Here is a 10569-nt window from a genome sequence, read left to right on the forward strand (position 1 = left end):
ACTTCCCCGATAGAGAGACACAACGCATTGCCATGCGTCTTTGTCCATGGCATGGGGTCGGAGATGAGGGAGATCTTCAGGGAGAATAGCATCTTGGATGATGAAGAGAGCATTATCATTGAATTGATTATCCACGGCTTCTCTAGGGGTGAAGTTGCTTCGGTCATGTGGATAGAAACCTTCTTCAATGATTCTCCAAAGATTAGTATTCACATGATTTAAATGACGCTTGAAGCGATACGCCCAAGAATCAAAATCCTCATTTTTCACAATCTTAGGAGGAGGGCCGGCATGATTTAAATGAGTAGAGGGAATCAGTCCTCCATAAGTTGGAGGTTCCACATGGGCAAAGATGCCGGTGCCATTTCTACCACTGGTAGAAGGACCCTTTTCACTATTAGCTTCCCCCTTGTCGGAGTTAGCATCCGTCACCTTGTTAGTGGGATCACCCACTTTCAACGGCACGGTAGATAGTTTAAGTCCTTCTAAGAATTTATTAAACATGCTTTCAACCTCGGTGGTCAAAGAGGTTTTTAATGTGTCCAAAGCCACATTGAATTCCTCACGAGACACCGCGGTTTCCCCATCACCCGTAGACGAGCTCGGATTCACACCGGAGTGCTCCTCCCTATCGTCTATGGTGTCAACCATACTCTTCGGACGGCAAAGTCCTTAATAAAGAAACGAGGCTCTGATACCAATTGAAAGGATCGATATAATTGACTAGAGGGAGGTGAATAGGCAACTAACAATTTTTAGCTTTTCTTTACCAAATTAAACTTTGCATCATAGTAGGTTGTCTAGATATGCAACTAGGTGAACAACCTATATGATGCAACAACAACAATCACACAAGCAAGCATGGGATATAACACAAGTAAGCTTGCAAAAGTAAAGGAGCAAGATAACCACGAGTGGAGCCGGTGGAGACGAGGATGTGTTACCGAAGTTCCTTCCTTTTGAGGGGAAGTACGTCTCCATTAGAGAGGTGTGGAGGCACAATGCTCCCCAAGAAGCCACTAGATCCACCGTATTCTCCTCACGCCCTCACACAATGCGAGATGCCGTGATTCCACTATTGGTGCCCTTGAAGGCAGCGACCGAACCTTTACAAACAAGGTTGGGGCAATCTCCACAACTTAACTGGAGGCTCCCAACGACACCACAAAGCTTCACCACAATGGACTATGGCTCCGAGGTGACCTCAACCGTCTAGGGTGCTCAAACACCTAAGAGTAACAAGATCCGCTAGGGATTAGTGGGGGGAATCAAATTTCTCTTGGTGGAAGTGTAGATCAGGGCCTTCTCAACCAATCCCGAGCAAATCAACAAGTTTGATCGGCTAGGGAGAGAGATCGGGCGAAAATGGAGCTTGGAGCAACAATGGAGCTTAGGGATGGAAGAGGTGGGTCTTCTTGGAGAAGAAAACCCCCTTATATAGTGGGGGGAAATTCCAACCATTACCCACCACTCAGCCCGCGACTCGCGGTACTACTGCACCACAGGAGCGGTACTACCGCACAAGTCTGCGGTACTACTGTGGTGGACCGCGGTACTACCGTGGGCGCAGCAGAGCCTGGACCTGAATAGAAGAACACAGACAGGGTGCGGTAGAACAGCAGGCGCGGTACTACCGCGACCCTTTGCGGTACTACCGCAGGGCAGCCACGGTCCAGGAACGGTAGGCACAGATGTAAAAAAATTACATCCGTGACTACCTCCGCTGAGATATTATCGATGCGAAAATCCGACATGGTACTACCGCGAACCAGGGTGTGGTACTACCGTGAAGGGTACGAGAATGTAAAAAATTACCTCCGCTCCTACAGCAGCACCTGGCCACGCGACACGGTACTACTGCGCCGCATCACGGTACTACCGCGTAGGGCGCGGATGTAAAAAATTACATCCGCCCCTACTACCGCTTGAGCAGCGACGCCGGGCCAGAACTCACGATACTACCGCTTGGGCGGAGTGGTAATACTGTGGAAGCCTACGGTACTACCGTGCTGGAGCCCGGTACTACCGCTGGCTCCTGCGGTAGTACCGCTCAGTGGAGCAGTGCTACCGCCAGCCTGAGATGAGCAACTCGGAGTCCTTCATTTCACAGAGACAAGGTGAGACGAAGAAGAACTCCAAAGAGCCAAAGGAAATGCGTTGCAAAAGGGACGTGTACATGAGATTCCACCCAAACCTTTCCAAAGCGGACCCCCTCTTAATAGTACGGCTTTCCTCGACTCAACTCCACCGAAAAGAACCGTAGAGAAACGCCGTATTCAATAATCTTCGAGGGGCATCAAATCGTCTTGTGTTTAGTCACGATATATCTGAAAAGCTCAGTACACATGATTAGTCCGCAAAAGCATTGTCATCAATCACCAAAACTACTAAGGGACAAGAATGCCCTTACACTTGGCATATAACTGATGTTCTCTGAGCTTCCCAAGTACCAAACGCAAATGCTCCTTATGCTCCTCTTCATTTTTCGAGTAGACCAGAATATCATCAATGAACACCACGACGAACTTATCCAAAAACTCCATAAACACCTTGTTCATCATGTTCATGAAATAGGCAGGCGCATTAGTCAGACCAAATGACATAATGGTATACTCATATAACCCGTACCTTGTGGTAAAAGCTGTCTTGGGTATATCCTGCTCTCGAATCTTCAACTGGTGGTATCCTGATCGCAGATCGATCTTGGAAAATACTTTAGCTCCTTGCAACTGATCAAACAAGTCATTGATCATCGGCAGTGGGTACTTGTTCTTGATCGTTACTGTCGGTGTCAAAACCGGCGGATCTCGGGTAGGGGGTCCCGAACTGTGCGTCTAGGCGGATGGTAACACGAGACAAGGGACACGATGTTTTACCCAGGTTCGGGCCCTCTTAATGGAGGTAAAACCCTACGTCCTGCTTGATTGATATTGATGATGTGGGTATTACAAGAGTAGATCTACCACGAGATCAAGGAGGCTAAACCCTAGAAGCTAGCCTATGGTATGATTGTTGTTCGTCCTATGGACTAAAGCCATCCGGTTTATATAGACACCGGAGAGGACTAGGGTTACACAGAGTCGGTTACAATGGTAGGAGATCTACATATCCGTATTGCCAAGCTTGCCTTCCACGCCAAGGGAAAGTCCCATCCGGACACGGGACGAAGTCTTCAATCTTGTATCTTCATAGTCTTGGAGTCCGGCCGATGATGATAGTTCGGCTATCCGGACACCCCCTAGTCCAGGACTCCCTCAGTAGCCCCTGAACCAGGCTTCAATGACGACGAGTCCGGCGCGCATATTGTCTTCGGCGTTGCAAGGCGGGTTCCTTCTCCGAATAATTTATAGAAGATTGCGAACACCAGGATAGTGTCCGGCTCTGCAAAATAAATTCCACATACCACCGTAGAGAGAATAATATTTACACAAGTTCAATCTGCTGACGTATTTGGTGGCGTGACGTCACACCACTACCAAGCCTTTACTCGAATCGTTTTTATTGTACCACCTCAGCGTGTTTAGCGAAGCGGTTTCCTTGGCACGTCTTGTCGAAGCAGAGATCGTGTTCCCCTTATTCCGGGATTCCCATCAATACGGACGTGGGTAACCCAACCGCGCCATTGATTGCGGCGCTTGGGAGATAAGCGAGTTTTATCAGGCCGGTGGGGACGCATGTTTTCGTCCGCCCATATAAGGGGATAAAGATCCAACCCTTTTACCTGCGCCTTCTTCCTCCTTGGCTTATCCATCTCCGCGAACTCGAGCTCCAGCGCCCAAGTCCGCACATCTCACCTCAACCTTCTCCAACTATGTCCGGAGCGGGAGGCAAGTGGATGGCCTCCTCCGTTACGGAGGGGCACATCCAGAAGCTGCGCAGCGCCGGATATCTGTCCAGCGACATCGCGCACCGGCTCCCCGACGAGGGAGAGCTCATCCCCACCCCCAGGCCCCATGAGAGGGTAGTATTTCTTTCCCATTTCCTCCGCGGACTGGGCTTCCCACTCCATCCCTTTGTCCGGGGGCTCATGTTCTACTACGGCCTGGATTTCCATGATCTGGCCCCGAATTTCATCCTCAACATCTCGGCGTTTATCGTCGTGTGTGAGGCCTTCCTCTGCATCCAGCCCCACTTCGGCTTGTGGCTCAAGACCTTCAGTATCAAGCCGAAGGTTGTGAAGGGCAGCCAAGCGGAGTGCGGAGGCGCCATGGTGGGCAAGATGCCCAACGTTACTTGGCTTGAGGGCACTTTCGTGGAAACCATTAAGGGGTGGCAATCGGGGTGGTTCTACATCACCGAGCCGCGTGACCCTGAATGGGCAGCGGCCCCCGAATTCAGATCTGGCATCCCCATACGGCTCACCTCCTGGAAAGAGAGCGGCCGGACATGGGGTGATTCGGAGGAGCTGACCGGACTCCAAGCCTGCATCCAAAAGCTAGTGAACAAGAAGCTCAAGCTTGTCAACGTAGTCCAGGTCATGCTCATCCGCCGGATTCTCCCGTGCCAACGACGGGGCTTCAATATGTGGGAGTTCGATTCGGCGCAGCACCAGACTTTGAGCGGGCTCTTCGACACTACGTACGAAGATGCTTGGAGGGTGCTGTTTAAGGGCGCCGAGGCCCCTGCATCCGCTACCGAAGATCGCGGATTCAGCTCGCAGCGTCCGGCTAGCGAGGTAAGCGATTTTGCCCTTTACGGGACACTTGTTTTCCATAGTTTGACTCTATGCGGGATCTAAACTCCCCCTCCTTTGACAGGACTGGCTCAAGAAGGCTGAACATACTATCTATCCGGCCCGATTGCCAGAGGACCCAGCGGATGCCCGCTTAACGGGGATGCTGGCTCCGGCACCCCATGTGGTGCCGGAGAAGAAGGCCAAGAAGAAGGCCACGGGCACTCGGAAGAGTTCCCGTTTTCAGGTGTCATCGGACGATGACTCCGAGGCAGACTCCTCCCACAAAGGCGAGGAGGAGAAGAAGAAGGCCTCTCCCCCAGCGGGGGGAGGGAAGAAAAGGAAGGCTTCCCCAACGAGGGAGGCCGAAGGGTCCAAGAAGGGAAGGACTCTTCCCCCGGACTGCTCTGCCAACGCCGGAGATGACGACGAGGATTGGCCTCCAAGGGCCAAGCCCCTGGCGAGATCGTAAGTATCCGGACTCCCGAATAACTTCATGGTTTTTCTTTTCGCCACATAGTGTCTTTCTAATGCCGCATACAACCCTACAGTCCGCCCAAGGATGATCTTCCCGCTTCGTCGAGCGGGTCCTTGGGTGCGTCGGATATGGATTCTCTTCCGACTGCTTCCTCCCCCCGTGATGCGGACGATGCCGAGGTGGGATCCCAGGAAGGGACCCGCTAGGAGGAGGAGGCCCCGGAGGTGCCGCAGGGCAACCTCCCAGACTTTGCACCAAACTCGGCCCCGGAACCCGTAGTGGATCTGGAGTCCGGCGGGCGGCCCCTTCGTAAGAAGGGCAAGACCGTGACGCCGGCAGCCTCCGTCCAATCGGAGGCGCCAGATAGCTTGCTGGAGGCACTCAATGGCGCCTCCATCAAAGAGGAACACCGCATTGTTATGAGTGCGGTGATTCAAAAGGTTCAGCTCGCCAAGAGCGGGCTGACCGAAGCCTGCAGCAGCCTTCTAACAGGCTTTGAGGTAAGAATTTTGATATATGTAAAATAGTACCGCATTGACAGTAGCCCCTGATGCTCGGTTCGGTATTCGGAAAGAAAAGTCGGACTGAGGATCTAAGAAGATATACGCAGGAGTCATATAAAAAATATGTCAATATGGGATTGCAGGCTGTGCTGCTGACCTCTGCCGCACTGACTGCGGAGGTCAATACTTTGAAGCAACGCCTCGAGCGGTCCGAGAGCGAGCTCAGCCGTGCCAAGAAGCGGCTCGAGGACAAGGAAGGTGAGTAACACCTTATTAAAATTGTACCTTACAGAAAAGGATTTGGTTGCAAGAAAAATGACAAGGATAACGTGGGTATTGCAGGGGCCATAAACGAGGTGGCGATCCTGAAGGAGGCGGTGTCCGCGGCCGAACGTAATGCGGTCGCGGAGCGCACCGAGCGAGAGAGGCAAGAGGCGCGGGTGGCGGGGGTACTGCAAGAGCTCCAGGCTCTCGTGGAAAAACATGAGAGTTTGGAGCGTGACTCAAAGACTCGAGAGTCCGAGCTTGCAACGGCTCTAGAGAGTGCCAAAGCCGCTAAGGCTGAAGCCTATAAGGCCCTCCAGGAAGTCGAGGCGTTGAAGAAAATAGCGGCAGGTAAGGCATTTTTCATGCAAAGTAAGCATGTGAGTGTGAATTACCTATCACTTACCCGAATTCGGAGCTCTCCAGGAGCGTTCGCAGATCTGCCCCGCAGCGTGTCCGATGCTGCCGCTTTCTATAGGGCCGAGGAGGGGAGCTCGACGGAGAAGGTCTTCTGGTCTCAGTATGCTGAGGCCGGACATCCGGTGCCCCTTAGCGACCAGCTGAAGCAGCTGGTCGAGCTCCACAAGGTGGCCGAACAGGCCATGAAGGGCCTCATAGTTCGGCTGTGGCCTAAGGAGGCCATGCCTGGGAGCTACTTCGGCCTGGTGCGGCGGCTGGTGGATGCGTGTCCATGGGTTGAAGTCATCAAGCACTCCGCCTGTATTGAAGGTGCCCGTCGGGCCCTTGCCCGCGCAAAGGTGCACTGGGGCAAGATGGATGCTCAGAAGCTTGTGACGGACGCGCCACCGCTGGGCAAGGAGTATCGCATGCCCGAGATGTATTATAAGAGTGTCCTGAAGGGTGCCCGCATTATTGCGGGTGAGTGCTCCAAAGATGTAATATTTGAGTAGACTCGCATTTTGTTATCCTGTGCGCTGAAAACTTTGTTCATATGCGCTAAGCAACGCTTGTTAATTTAAAATATTACCTTCTGTGCGGCTGTTTATCAAATCTGAGAGATGGCAAGTCGTCGGCTTCAGCCCCCATGCCACGAGTGCTGGGGTGTTCGGGATAAATTTGAGCACTCTTGTTCCCATTTTTTGGTCCATCTAGGGAGGCGCTCAACACAACGAACAAGGCAACCGGACTTATAACGCTTGAACACTCTCACTTAGCCATAGAATTCTATAATTTTAAATTTTGGCGAAGCCCCTAGTGTTCGGAAGGCCGAATTTGGGGCGCTATCCACGCCTGGGCCGGACAAAGCCGGCTCCTCGCTCTAAGCGGCATAAGTCTTTAGGGACTCGCAAAAAACCTCTCGAACAGCGACCGGCTCTCGCCTCATCATGATGGTCAGTTTTAGCTTTCTCCACTGAGGCGCTCGCCCAGCTCAACTGGGGCGCAATCGCAGTGGTTCTCCCAGTGCTACCTTAGCCGATACAATGGAACATAAGGTACCAAAACATGGGAGCCGGGCAAACCCAACTATTGACCCAAGACATGATTCGGAGCCGATGCATATAATGTTATAAGTTCGGGGTGCCGCACTTGTGAAAGTGTTCGGACTTATCACACCATGATGCGGGAAACATAAGCCCCTGGTGTATTTAGCCGTACCAAAGTGTACGGATGCAACATGTCATAAATGAACATATGTATAAGAAAGAAATGCAATTGTAAGCAAAAAGGTGCTGCATTGTTTATTCAAGAAATGCTGTTGTGAATGCAGAATGATACAAATGGTGCGATAAGCAAGGGATGGGACTATTAAACATGCCCCCTCCAGGGGTAGGCTGCGGAATGGTGTATAAAACAGATTTAATGCTCGTAATGGAGACCACCTGGATATTCGTTGTAGCCTTTCTCCTTCCCTGGCTGTTGCATCGTGAGTTCGGCAGGTCTACTGCCGGACAGGGCCTCTGATGAACGGAGTCCCATGGGTAAAAATAAGAAAAAGAGAGAAAGAAAAAAGAACGACACACTTGAGAGCCCCTGGTGTGGTTAAGCCGCATTCTGGGCCTATCGTGGTCGTGCCCCTCCCCCCATGCCCATGGTATCTCCAGAGCGTAATGATGTACGCGAAGGACCTGTCTTGAAATTTTGCAGGGGCTGGGGTTGGGGCCGCACTGCTACGCGTGCTCGGAACGTGCCAGGTGGTCTTGTTGTAGGTTACTCCGGGCGCGTTTAGCCGTGTCCGGTCGCTTATCGGCCGGACTCGAGAATTGCCTTAGGAGGCTGCACTGTACTTCTGCCGCGAGAGCCGCTGTATGTTCCTCCGTTCGGAGAGAGCGTTCAGTGTTTCCGTTGACCGTGATGACTCCTCGAGGGCCTGGCATCTTGAGCTTGAGGTATGCGTAGTGCGGCACCGCGTTGAACTTTGCAAACGCGGTACGTCCGAGCAGAGCATGATAGCCGCTGCGGAACGGAACTATGTCGAAGATTAACTCCTCGCTTCGGAAGTTATCCGGGGATCCGAAGACCACTTCCAGTGTAACTGAGCCTGTACAATTGGCTTCTACACCTGGTATGACGCCTTTAAAGGTCATTTTGGTAGGTTTAATCCTTGAGGGGTCTATGCCCATTTTGCGCACTGTATCCTGATAAAGCAGGTTCAGGCTGCTGCCGCCGTCCATCAGGACTCTGGTGAGGTGAAATCCATCGATGATTGGGTCTAAAACCAATGCGGCGAATCCGCCGTGGCGGATGCTGGTGGGGTGGTCCCTTCGGTCAAAAGTGATCGGGCAGGAGGACCATGGATTGAACTTCGGGGCAACTGGCTCCATCGCGTATACATCCCTCAGTGCACGCTTCCGCTCCCTTTTGGGTATGTGGGTTGCGTATATCATGTTCACCGTGCGCACTTGTGGGGGGAAACCCTTTTGTCCTCTGTTGTTCGGCTGTCGGGTCTCTTCCTCGTCATCACTATGCAGCCCCTTGTCGTTGTTTTCGGCAATTAACTTGCCTGCCTGCTTGAATACCCAACAGTCCCTGTTGGTGTGGTTAGCTGGCTTTTCGGGGGTGTCGTGTATCTGACACGAGCGGTCGAGTATTCTGTCCAAATTGGACGGACCCGGGGTAGTTCTTTTGAATGGCTTTTTCCGCTGACCGGGTTTAGAGCCTCTGAATCCGGCATTGACTGCCGTATCCTCGCTATTGTTGCCGTTAATGCAGCGTTTGTTTTTTTATGACACGACCTGCCAGTGCGGTCCTTGATATCCGGACTGCCAGAATTTTTGCTGAGGTTGTTGCTGCGGGCTAGCCAGCTGTCCTCACCCGCGCAGAAGTGGGTCATGAGTGATGTGAGGGCTGCCATGGATTTCGTCTTTTCCTATCCCAGGTGCCGGGAAAGCCACTCGTCACGGATGTTATGCTTGAAGGCCGCAAGGGCCTCCGCATCTGGACAGTCGACAATTTGGTTTTTCTTGGTTAAGAACCGTGTCCAGAATTGTCTGGCCGATTCGTCTGGCTGTTGAATTATATGGCTTAGGTCGTCAGCGTCTGGTGGTCGCACATACGTGCCTTGGAAGTTATCGAGGAATGCGGCTTCCAGGTCTTCCCAACTCCCAATTGACTCTGCTAGCATGCTGTTAAGACAATGCCAGGCTGGTCCTTTAAGCTTGAGTGGGAGATATTTGATGGCGTGAAGATCATCACCGCGGGCCATGTGGATATGAAGGAGATAGTCCTCGATCCAAACCGCAGGGTCTGTTGTGCCATCGTAAGATTCAATGTTTACGGGTTTAAACCCTTCGGGGATTTGATGATCCATTACTTCATCTGTGAAGCATAGCGGGTGTGCGGCGCCTCTGTATTGGGCGATATCACGACGAAGTTCAAGAGAGCTTTGTCTACTGTGTTCGGCCCGGCCGGACTTACTGTGTCCGGCGCGACGGTTGTCGTCACATATCTTGGGGCGCCCATGTGATCCATAGATCGATCTTGATTGTCTTGCCTTATCCTCCAATATATCTCGCAAGTCTAGAGTGTTCCCTTGTGGCCTTGTGCTTTTCGAGCGATGCCGGGGTACGGTTCTAGTGGAGCCTAGAGGCCTCTCTGTCGTGGCCACGGGGTGGTCGGTCGGCCATATTGTCTGCTGGTGATGCAGGTTCATATGCCTCCTCCTCTAATCGGGGGAGCAGCTTGCGTTTAGGGTAGATTTTGGAGGGGCGTTCGAGCTCATGCTCTTCGGCCGCGAGGACTTCAGTCCATTTGTCGGCTAGCAGATCTTGATCAGCTCTAAGCTGCTGCTGCTTTTTCTTGAGGCTGTTTGCCGTGGCCATAAGCCTGCGTTTAAAACGCTCTTGTTCGACGGGATCCTCAGGCACGACGAATTCGTCGTCGTCGAGGCTTGCCTCGTCTCCGGAGGGAGGCATGTGATCCTCTACCTCTTCGTCTGTCGTTCTTCTCATGAGGGCTGGCGTCTTCGTCCTCCTGTGCTGAATCTTGCTGGAGGGGGTTGTCGTTGGCACTGTCTGGGGTGTTATTATCTCCGGTGCCGGAATCTCCATTCTTGCTGTGGCGGGATTTAGAGCGGCGCCGCTGACACCGGCGCTTGGGCTGTTTCTTGGAGGGGTCATCCTCCGCTGTTCCTTCGCTATTCCCATCCTTTGGGGTATCCACCATGTATATCTCATATGATGAGGTGGCTTTCC

This window comes from Triticum aestivum, chromosome 3B (genome assembly GCF_018294505.1).
Source record: "Triticum aestivum cultivar Chinese Spring chromosome 3B, IWGSC CS RefSeq v2.1, whole genome shotgun sequence".
In the NCBI taxonomy this organism is placed as follows: Eukaryota; Viridiplantae; Streptophyta; class Magnoliopsida; order Poales; family Poaceae; genus Triticum; species Triticum aestivum.